Genomic DNA, 12,364 nt, shown 5'->3' with positions numbered 1-12,364 from the left:
CTAAATGATGCCCTGCCTAATCATGTCCACATAAAGGGGAAGTCTGCACACTCCCCACTAAGAAGTCCCCCACAGCGCCCCAATGTCCTCACAGTCCCCAGTAATGTCCCTCAAAGTCCCCTCTAATGTCCACCTGAGCCCCCTGCAATGTCTAAAGAGCCCCCTGTTATGTCTTCCACACCCCCCCTGTGATTTCCAAAGAGCCCCCTGTTATGTCCACAGATACCACTCTAATGCCCCTCACAGCCCCCCTGTAATGTCCCCCACAGCCCCCCTGTAATGTTAAAAGAGCCCCGTCTAATGTTCCCCACAGCCCCCCTGTAGTGTTTCCAGAGGCCCCCCACAGTTTCCCTGTGATGTCCCTCACAGCCCCCACTAAGAAGACCCACCACATTTCCCAGTAATGTTCCCCCACACCCCCTAATTTCCTCACAGGCCCCAGTGATGTCCCTAGAACTCCCTGTGATGTCCTGCACAGCCCCCCTATAATGTCCACAGAGCCCCCTCTAATGTCCCTCACTAAGAATACCCCCCACATTTCCCAGTAATGCCCCCCCCCAATGCCCCCTAATTTCCTCACATGCCCCAGAAATGTCCCCAGAGCCCCCTGTAATGTCCCCCAAAGCCCTCTATGATGTTCTCCAGAGCCTCGACTAAGAAGTCCCCCAAAGCTCCCTGTAACATCCCTACAGCCCCAGGGATGTCCCCAGCGCTCCCTGTAGCCATCAGCATGACTAAGTCGTCTGACTGTGCCTCTCTCCCCTCCCCCACTGCATAATAAAAAAAAAAAAAAAAAACGCTGCCACTCACCTCAGTCTCCTCAGGCTTGTTGCTGTTCTCTGCAGGACCGAGTCGCGGTGACGTCATCACCCGGCGTCTCCTTCTCCTGGCAGCTGTACTGAGCTGCTAGAAGCAGGAGACGCTGTGTGACTGTGTCTCCTGCTCCCTCTAGTGGAGAACGGAGCCGATGGCTCTGTTCACCATTACAGGGTACAGAGAGGGGAAATCTGCCTGGGCAGCAGGAGAAGTGTCCTGCTGACCCGGGACATTCGGGGCACAAGGCAAAAGATCCGGGGCACAGGCCCCGGATCTTTTGTCCTAGCGACGCCCCTGTATAGCGCCATCATATTCCTTAGCACTTTACAAATCATAGGGGACATATACAAATATAATATGACATTACAGAGTACAAACATTCAATAGGAGTGAGGGGGCGACACAAGAGCTAACAGTCTATGAGGAGGAGGGGGTGACACAAGAGCTAACAGTCTATGAGGAGGAGGGGTTGACACAAGAGCTTACAGTCTATGAGGATGAGGGGGGACACAAGAGCTTACAGTCTATGAGGATAAGGAGGGTGACACAAGAGCTTACAGTCTGTGAGGATGAAGGGGGTGACACAAGAGCTTACAGTCTATGAGGATGAGGGGGTGACACAAGAGCTTACAGTCTATGATGTTGAGGGGGTGACACAAGAGCTTACAGTCTATGATGATGAGGGGGTGACACAAGAGCTAACAGTCTATGAGGATAAAGGGGGTGACACAAGAGCTTACAGTGTATGCGGATGAGTGGGGACACAGGAGCTTACAGTCTATGAGGATGAGGGGGTGACACAAGAGCTTACAGTCTATGAGGATGAGGGGACACACACGAGCTTACAGTCTATGAGGATAAGGAGGGTGACACAAGAGCTTACAGTCTATGAGGATGAGGGGGTGACACAAGAGCTTACAGTCTATGAGGATGAGGGGGTGACACAAGAGCTTACAGTCTATGAGGATGAGGGGGTGACACAAGAGCTTACAGTCTATGAGGATGAGGGGGTGACACTAGAGCTTACAGTCTATGAGGATAAGGAGGGTGACACAAGAGCTTACAGTCTATGAGGATGAGGGGGTGACACAAGAGCTTACAGTCTATGAGGATGAGGGGGTGACACAAGAGCTTACAGTCTATGAGGATGAGGGGGTGACACAAGAGCTTACAGTCTATGAGGGGCTGACACAAGAGCTTACAGTCTATGAGGGGCTGACACACAAGCTTACAGTCTATGAGGATAAGGAGGGTGACACAAGAGCTTACAGTCTATGATGAGGAGGGGGTGACACAAGAGCTTACAGTCTATGAGGATGAGGGGGTGACACAAGAGCTTACAGTCTATGAGGATGAGGGGATGACACAAGAGATTACAGTCTATAAGGATGAGGGGGTGACACAAGAGCTTACAGTCTATGAGGATGAGGAGGTGACACAAGAGCTTACAGTCTATAAGGATGAGGGGGTGACAAGAGCTTACAGTCTATGAGGATGAGGGGGTGACACAAGAGCTTACAGTCTATGAGGATGAGGGGGTGACACAAGAGCTTACAGTCTATGAGGATGAGGGGGTGACACAAGAGCTTACAGTCTATGAGGATGAGGGGGTGACACTAGAGCTTACAGTCTATGAGGATAAGGAGGGTGACACAAGAGCTTACAGTCTATGAGGATGAGGGGGTGACACAAGAGCTTACAGTCTATGAGGATGAGGGGGTGACACAAGAGCTTACAGTCTATGAGGATGAGGGGGTGACACAAGAGCTTACAGTCTATGAGGGGCTGACACAAGAGCTTACAGTCTATGAGGGGCTGACACACAAGCTTACAGTCTATGAGGATAAGGAGGGTGACACAAGAGCTTACAGTCTATGATGAGGAGGGGGTGACACAAGAGCTTACAGTCTATGAGGATGAGGGGGTGACACAAGAGCTTACAGTCTATGAGGATGAGGGGATGACACAAGAGATTACAGTCTATAAGGATGAGGGGGTGACACAAGAGCTTACAGTCTATGAGGATGAGGAGGTGACACAAGAGCTTACAGTCTATAAGGATGAGGGGGTGACAAGAGCTTACAGTCTATGAGGATGAGGGGGTGACACAAGAGCTTACAGTCTATGAGGATGAGGGGGTGACACAAGAGCTTACAGTCTGTGAGGATGAGGGGATGACACAAGAGCTTACAGTCTATGAGGATGAGGGGGTGACACAAGAGCTTACAGTCTATGAGGATAAGGAGGGTGACACAAGAGCTTACAGTCTATGAGGATGAGGGGGTGACACAAGAGCTTACAGTCTATGAGGATGAGGGGTTGACACAAGAGCTTACAGTCTGAGGATAAGGAGAATGACACAAGAGCTTACAGTCTATGAGGATGAGGGGGTGACACAAGAGCTTACAGTCTATGAGGATGAGTGAGGACACAAGAGGAGGAGCTATAGGAACAGAAGAATATGACTCAACATTTCCTACTCACTATCACTCTCTGGCCATATTACTAAAGTTACATTTTAAGTGAATGGTAGTTATCAGAAACCACATAACACAACAAACTTGACTATGTTTTTAAGAGAAAGCAGAGATAATGAAGGAAAAGCAGAGCACAAGAAATGGCAAAGAGGATATGAAGAGGGAGATGAGGAAATTATTTGAGAGCAGAAGACATAAAGGAAGACAACAAAGACAAGAGCACATGAAGTGAAATTGAGCAGATGAAGGAAGAGCAAAGGCTATGAATGGCATCTCCCAAGTATAAGGGAAAGCGGTGCTCCCTTTCTTCTCAATTTTTCTATTACTATAACATTTAAGGGACTTATGGTATTTCCACAACTATGACATCTATCTTCTTCATGAAGTGAAGTTTTCACCTATGTCCAATTAATACACACACCGGCCACTTTATTAGGTACACCTGTCCAACTGCTCGTTATTAATTTCTAATCAGCCAATCACATGGCGGCAACTCAGTGCATTTAGGCATGTAGACATGGTCAAGACAATCTCCTGCAGTTCAAACCGAGCATCAGTATGGGGAAGAAAGGTGATTTGAGCGCCTTTGAACGTGGAATGGTTGTTGGTACCAGAAGGACTGGTCTGAGTATTTCAGAAACTGCTGATCTACTGGGATTTTCACACACAACCATCTCTAGGGTTTACAGAGAATGGTCCGAAAAAGAAAAAACATCCAGTGAGCGGCAGTTCTGTGGGCGGAAATGCCTTGTTGATGCCAGAGGTCAGAGGAGAATGGGCAGACTGGTTTGAGCTGATAGAAAGGCAACAGTGACTCAAATCGCCACCCGTTACAACCAAGGTAGGCAGAAGAGCATCTCTGAATGCACAGTACGTCAAACTTTGAGGCAGATGGGCTACAGCAGCAGAAGACCACACCGGGTGCCACTCCTTTCAGCTAAGAACAGGAAACTGAGGCTACAATTTTCACAAGCTCATCGAAATTGGACAGTAGAAGATTGGAAAAACGTTGCCTGGTCTGATGAGTCTCGATTTCTGCTGCGACATTCGGATGGTAGGGTCAGAATTTGGCGTCAACAGCATGAAAGCATGGATCCATCCTGCCTTGTATCAACGGTTCAGGCTGGTGGTGGTGGTGTCATGGTGTGGGGAATATTTTCTTGGCACTTTTTGGGCCCCTTGGTGCCAATTGAGCATCGTTGCAACGCCACAGCCTACCTGAGTATTGTTGCTGACCATGTCCATCCCTTTATGACCACAATGTACCCAACATCTGATGGCTACTTTCAGCAGGATAATGCGCCATGTCATAAAGCTGGAATCATCTCAGACTGGTTTCTTGAACATGACAATGAGTTCACTGTACTCAAATGGCCTCCACAGTCACCAGATCTCAATCCAATAGAGCATCTTTGGGATGTGGTGGAACGGGAGATTCACATCATGGATGTGCAGCCGACAAATCTGCGGCAACTGTGTGATGCCATCATGTCAATATGGACCAAAATCTCTGAGGAATGCTTCCAGCACCTTGTTGAATCTATGCCATGAAGAATAGAGGCAGATCTGAAGGCAAAAGGGGGTCCAACCCGTTACTAGCATGGTGTACCTAATAAAGTGGCCGGTGAGTGTAAGTTGTAATGTGTATACAGTCAACAACAACCATGAAAAGGCCGAAAAAGGATGGCACTCACCAATCTTCTGATTATCTTCTTGCTGTAATCACTGTAAAATCATACTTACATAGAGGAGATATAACAACAATAGGAAAGGGAGGAAGTGTCAGTCGAAAGAAGCCTGCAGAGGCAAAACATGGTCGGGCGAGGTGTTTTTAGTGTTTTTATGGTGCGATACGCACGTTTTTAATCTGATTTTGTGAGTATATACAATAAAAAAGTCTTCCTTTTGCCTTGGAAACCTGCACTATCTGTACATCTATTTCCTGACATAGGATTGAAGATGCATCGCGGGCACGAAAGTGACACAACGTTTGCAGTGGAGTCCTAACTTTGGGAAACGGAAGAAAAAGCAAGGAACCTAGGAGATCTCCAATTTCTAACTGGAGGGATTGTGGTGAGATTATCCATTGAAGTTAAACCTTTTCTTGATGAGTAGAGAGCACTGACGTTTTGAGTATGTGTCAGTGTCTGTGCTGGAGCAACAGCCTCTAGAGGGCAGAAGAAGCAACGCGGCCATTGCCTCAGCATGTACTGCCTTCCCTATTATTGTTATGCCTCATTTATGCAAGTATGATTTTTACTCTTAATAAAGCAAGAAGATAATCAGAAGATTGGTGAGTGCCGTCCTGCCACCACCATGCTCCAATGTGGAAGTAGTCTTATTGCAGTAGTATGGAGTGAGAAGGTGACCAGTGAGTTGAAGTCTGACAAGACAACCTGCATGTGTATGATGATGCCTTTTCTTACTGGACCTACATCTACTTCAGGAATGACGGAAGCTTGGCTTTCTCCCGCACTGCCATACAGATGAATAGAGCAGCGTGTGCCACCAGCTACTCTAGTTATTTGGCTGTACAACGGACCTTGCTCTCATGATCCATGGGGGTTAAAACATGCGACCCTCATGATCAGCAAGTAATCCCTTATGCTGTGAATAGGGGAACTCTTGATGTGGCTTGACAAACCCTTTAAGTGTAAGTAGGGCAAGTCCCACCAGTGCTCCATTCCATATGGCACACTTACAGGGACTGGCAGGACCCTTTTGTCCAGATTGCTGAAAGTCCCAGTCATCAACCCCTAGGGATTAGAGAGAATGAAAGGGTTTTCAAAGTTTGTGATATTGATGACAGTGCAGGTTCTACAATAAGTATCCTCTTCGATAAAATGATTCTAGCTGAGCACTGGAATAGCAACAGAGACCCCAGCCAAAAATAACGTGCAGCAGCTGTTTGGGGCATTTCTGTAGGGGTGCAGAGGATGCAGTTGCACCTGAGCCCAAGAGAATTAGGGGACCACTAAGGTGTCACTTTTCTACATATAAAGACTAGTGTTATAAAAATACATTGCACATAGGACTGGAGGCCTGATACAGATTTTACATTTGGACTGGCAGATTCAAGTTATGACAACAGCTCCCTGTTTCCTAACAAGCTGTGAGGGAGGCGCCAAACTGATATTTATAACCTACTATTATTGGGCATCAGTAGTTTTACCCCACATTTTAATTTCATTATTAGTCATACATTTTGATTTTTTTTTTCATTTGTAAGATTGGGTCATTTTTTAGTTCATTGTGACTATAAATGAGATTTAAAAAAAATAAAGTCAGACTAATGAGCTGAATTTATCGGAATTTTATCACATTGTTGAAAACACAATATTTAGAATATTGTTGATGTACATGTCTTAAGGTTGTTACGACAAACATAATGTTACACCTGTATTTATTAATTTCATTTAACATAAGGTGGTATAATTGTGTCAAAACCGCAACCCAGTGCAGGTTCATGGTACTGACTACCTGTCCTTTGCTGCCATCTGCTGTTAAGATAAGGCACTGCTTCTGTATATTCCCCTGTAGCAAAGTTAAAGTGACAATTATATACTTTTCTAAAACCAAAGATCCACACAACCATTTATAAATTGATTACTTTAAGCAACTAAATGCTCAAAGTTTTGCCAAACTTTTACCTGCAAGAATCCTTTTTAACCCCCTTGTTTGTTTTTGTGTTTCTGTTTTTGAACTTTCACCTTCAAGAATCCATGACGTTTTTTTCCCCCTGTCACAAAAGGATCTAGTTGTAAGTACTGTATTGTTAAGCAGTATGGAACTGGAAGCAGATGGCTTTGTGTTCTGTTGCCATTACACAGTAGAAAGACACAATGTAATTGTTTTATTAAACTTAAAAATAAGAGATACATTAATAGTGTTTATTTCTTATTGTATTCTTATATTGCCATATAATTATCCCTATAACGTTTTATATTTCACACAGAACACAAATGTTATATAACAAACAATTGTACAATAACTAATACTATACTAAGACTATAAATACAGTGCTAAAATTATAATAGTAATAGATCACCCGCAGCAGACCTTAATGATGGAACATGAGAATAGACCTATAGTAATGAAGACCCCCGAGTAAAAATATAATACTGGAGACCCCCAGAGTGGATGTACCATGCTGGAAACCCCAGCATGAATGTCAGGGGTGCTCCTGCGACCTATGACCCCCATGGCTGTCTCTCTTACCTTTACACGATCCGTCGACCATCCCCTCGCTCCAGTGCGCATGTCCCTGCCTCCTAGGGCACGTGAGTGCTGGCGTCCTAAAATTTAAAGGGTCAGCACACTGATAATTGGCACTTTGCCGGATCTTTGTGCCCTGTCTGAGAAAAAGCTTGTCCCTTATGCCTAGTCCTCGATTATCTTATATTATATATTATATTTTTGATGCAGGACATTTTGTTTTGTTATTTGTTACTCTCCTCTATTTAGGTCTATCTCCTGCTATCATATAATACTGGAGACCCCCAGAGGTTGTTATAATAAGGGAGATCTACAAAACACAATATAACATAGGAGACCCACAGAGCAAACTAGAATACAGGAGACCCCCAGAGATGACTTTAAAGGAAACCTACCACCACAAATCTACCTATAAAGGTAGATCGGGTGGTAGGTGAATCAATGGGACGTGAGGATAGCCCTTTTAAGGGCTAATCCTCACGTCCCCGCACTGTTTTATAAACTTTTATTACCCTAATATGTTAATATACTTATGCGGCTACTGGGGCGTGGAGTAGCCGCATCTGAGGTTACACGAGGCGGCTACTCCACGCCCCGGTAGCCACATTACCCCTCCTACTCACCATGTTCGGCGCGCAGCTGCTCGTAGCTGCGCGCCCTCGTCCGCCGATCCTGACGTCTGCGCATGCGCAGAACAGCAGGCCCGCGCCTGCGCAGCCCCGGCTTCAGAGCAGTGACCGCGCAGGCGCGGGCCTGCTGTTCTGCGCATGCGCAGACGTCAGGATCGGCGGACGAGGGCGCGCAGCTACGAGCAGCTGCGCGCCGAACATGGTGAGTAGGAGGGGTAATGTGGCTACCGGGGCGTGGAGTAGCCGCCTCGTGTAACCTCAGATGCGGCTACTCCACGCCCCAGTAGCCGCATAAGTAAATTAACATATTAGGGCAATAAAAGTTTTCAAATCATTGCGGGGACGTGAGGATTAGCCCTTAAAAGGGCTATCCTCACGTCCCATTGATTCACCTACCACCCGATCTACCTTTATAGGTAGATTTGTGGTGGTAGGTGCCCTTTAATACAAGAAACCTCCTGAGCAAATGTTTCTTATTGGAGAACCCCACAGATGAGTATAATACAGGAGATCCCCCAGAGCAGACTAGAATACTGAGACCCCTTTAGGGCTGACTATAATACAAGTGACCCCCAGAGAAATTATAATATAAGAGACCCCCTGAGCAGATGTATGCTATTGGAAAACCCCAGGGCTGAGTATAAGAATGATAATCCCTCCCTGCATCCATTCCCTGCACTCTGGAACGGACAAGGGTTTTTTTGTGACTTGGGGCCCCTTCTCCTCCTTGGGGACCCCTGAACACGGTCAGACTATACCCCCCTGATGGCGGCCCTACCTCTTGTACTTCCTTGCTGATTTTCCCACATGTGTCTAGAAGTCGCTGCATCTTCAGTGTATTCTCCCTCACCATCCGCCTTAATTCTCGGATCATTTTGCCCACATATTTTTCTCTACAATCACAGTTAATCCACATCACATATACCACTCCCTCACCTCTTGCAGTTCATGAAACAGCGATAGTAATATACCTGATTTGTGCTTGTACTAGTCAAGGTTTTACCCTGCATGAAAACCTGACTTCTACAAGGCAAATTTAAATCCAAATAACTTCACCGAAATAGCACGTTCTTTGTTTCCTCTTTCATCCCAGCATAACATAATCTCACCGGTTATCCTCCTAGGTTGTTCCCAAAGCTCTTCTCAATGGAATAATTGAATAATAACACTGATGAGGCCAACAAGCTGGAAACAGTTCTATAAAAGTTGGAATAAATGGCTTAACACTTTTACTGTAAGCTGTATACGTGCTACGCGCCAGTGGTCCAGGATACAGAGTGATGTTAGCCATAGGGGCGAAAAGGAATGATATGCATGGCTGTCCCTTTAAGCCTAAAATAATAAACCCCTTGTTTTGGGGATCTGCAATTTAACTCATGACATACAAATACTTTCCTCTTAAAGTATGCAACACTGAACATGAAAGCAGTAAGTACAAAGAGAAGAATTTGGCCAATAACAATTTTTTACTACACATGGGTGTTTTTGGAGACAAGTTGGACAATGTGTTACTGGAAAATTACCTATTTTAATTGAGGTCAGGGAACTTTTTGCTGGAGAATTTTATGGGACTGTTTGTAGGAGATCCTACAAGAGTTGATGCTTTGTTGGCTCTCATAATTTCTAACAATGCAGAACCTGTCCAAAATGTCAACGCCCAGGAAACCCTCAGGAACAGCGATACAACATACGTAACATAATTACTTTTCTCTAAAACTGTAAAAAGTGAATACAGAATAGAAAAGCAAAAACATTGGGGCACATTTACTTAGGGCCGTGCACCAGTTTTCTGTCGGACTTTGCATGTTCCTTTAGGTGCAAACTGCTTGCACAGAAGTGTCGCATGTTTTTGGCACATTCTATCTATACTCTAGATTTATTCCTATAGGTAACAAGTATAGAGGAGCTAGATTATAGCCTGCATAGCTTACAGATACAATTAATAGAACAATTAATTTAATAGGACAATAAATAAATGATACAAGAGGGTATTCCAAAATATAAATTTGCAGGGTCATCTGAAGCCTTTAAAGGGTACCTGTCACCAGGGACCTCATTTTCACTAAAGAAGAAGCGGGGTCACACCGGTGGGATGTTCTCTAGGGTCTAGCTGGAGGTTGGGGAAAGTACCTTTTTAGGGATAGCAGAGTAAGAACATGACCCCATTAAGTGTGTGGTAGTGACGCTGGAGAAACAGCTGATCTCCTGGCAGTCGTGTCACCTGATCGAATAATATGATTCCCTGCTTCCCGCAGCAGCGATTGTTCAGCTGCGGCTTGCCATAGCAGGTGATTAGTCGTTGGACAAAGCAATCTAGTCTTTCCACCTTGTCTGACTGTGTTATACCGGCATTTACTTCACTGTTCACAGTCTGAATTATAATAATTAAAATACGTGTAGGGAGATACTGCCCATTAATGTACATGCATAGATATAATAAATGCATGTTGGGATAAGAGGGGATCATCATTATTATCTTTAAAGGGTACTCACTCCCTCCTCAGTCCCTCGGTGATTCATTTCACCCACCTACAGTGTAGTACCCCAATTTTTTGGGATTTCGCAGCAACACAAAAAGAACAAAATAGTGTTAATTTTGACTGCCTACATAATTCTCTCCACAACCCGGATAGACCCACCCAACTGCCCCTTTAACTCCAACCAGAAATGACCACAGACACCATTTAACCTTTACATTTTGTGGTATGACTACTAGGAAGTCGGCCACAGCTTTATTAAAACTTCTAACAAATAACTTCTACTCATAGAGTAGCACTGATAAATCTAATAGATAAACCCGGGCCCCTTTATGCCAGCTGTTTAGAGGGCATGTAGGTCACAAACCCGATAAAAGACCGCCAGCTGTGACGTTAGGTATAATTGCAAAGGGGGAAGGTAGGCCGGGAAGATTCACAGAAAAGAGGGTAAGCTCCCCCCAGGAATCTACTTTTAACACCATTGGCCCACCCCTTGATGCCACCCACTCCTGTAGCTCACCCGCATCACGTAGCCCATGTACCCGGGAAACAACAACCTACTCTTGAAGTGGCCATGCTGCACCTGCCACCACCTCACCATCCTCTGCCATAAACCTGCAGGCAGTCATTAGCCCCACGGCTAAACGCCTACGGGATATTATACATATATTTTACATATATCATATATTTTATATTCTCACCTCTTCCCCACCTATCTTTCCCCCTCCTCAAGACAATACTGAAAATGGGGGATTGGTAACTGGTGACCAAGAGAAGGCAGAGGTACTAAATGTTTTTTTAGCTCTGTTTATAGCCAGCATTGGTTTAATAAGGATAGGAGTTGTCAGACTAACCTGATCTCCTTTTATGTAAAGGTAAATAGATGCCTCGACAGAAGAGCTGCTGTGGATATTGTGTTCTTAGACAAAGGCTTTAGTCATAGACACCTAATAGGTAAAATAAGGTTACTTGGTTTGGCAATAACCATTTGGAATTGGATTGAAAACTGGCTGTGTTGTGGTCAATAATGATTTCTGCTCAGAATAGACACCAGTTATAAGTAGTGGACCCCAGGGCTCGGTGCTGGGCCCACTATTATTTTACTTGTTTAATAATGGAGCATGTCACAGTAAGGACGGCAGAGAGCTTCAAAAAGGGTCTTGATGCCTTCTTACTTCAATATACACTCACCGGCCACTTTATTAGGTACACCTGTCCAACTGCGCGTTAACAAATAATTTCTAATCATGGCGGCAACTCATTGCATTTAGGCATGTAGACATGGTCAAGACAATCTCCTGCAGTTCAAACCGAGCATCAGTATGGGGAAGAAAGGTGATTTGAGTGCCTTTGAACGTGGCATGGTTGTTGGTGCCAGAAGGGCTGGTCTGAGTATTTCAGAAACTGCTGATCTACTGGGATTTTCACACACAACCATCTCTAGGGTTTACAGAGAATGGTCCGAAAAAGAAAAAACATCCAGTGAGCGGCAGTTCTGTGGGCGAAATGCCTTGTTGATGCCAGAGGTCAGAGGAGAATGGGCAGACTGGTTCGAGCTGATAGAAAGGCAACAGTGACTCAAATCGCCACCCTTTACAACCAAGGTAGGCAGAAGAGCATCTCTGAATGCACAGTACGTCGAAATTTGAGGCAGATGGGCTACAGCAGCAGAAGACCACACCGGGTGCCACTCCTTTCAGCTAAGAACAGGAAACTGAGGCTACAATTTGCACAAGCTCATCGAAATTGG

Source organism: Engystomops pustulosus, chromosome 5 (genome assembly GCF_040894005.1).
Source record: "Engystomops pustulosus chromosome 5, aEngPut4.maternal, whole genome shotgun sequence".
Taxonomy (NCBI): Eukaryota; Metazoa; Chordata; class Amphibia; order Anura; family Leptodactylidae; genus Engystomops; species Engystomops pustulosus.
This window is presented reverse-complemented; position numbering follows the sequence as displayed.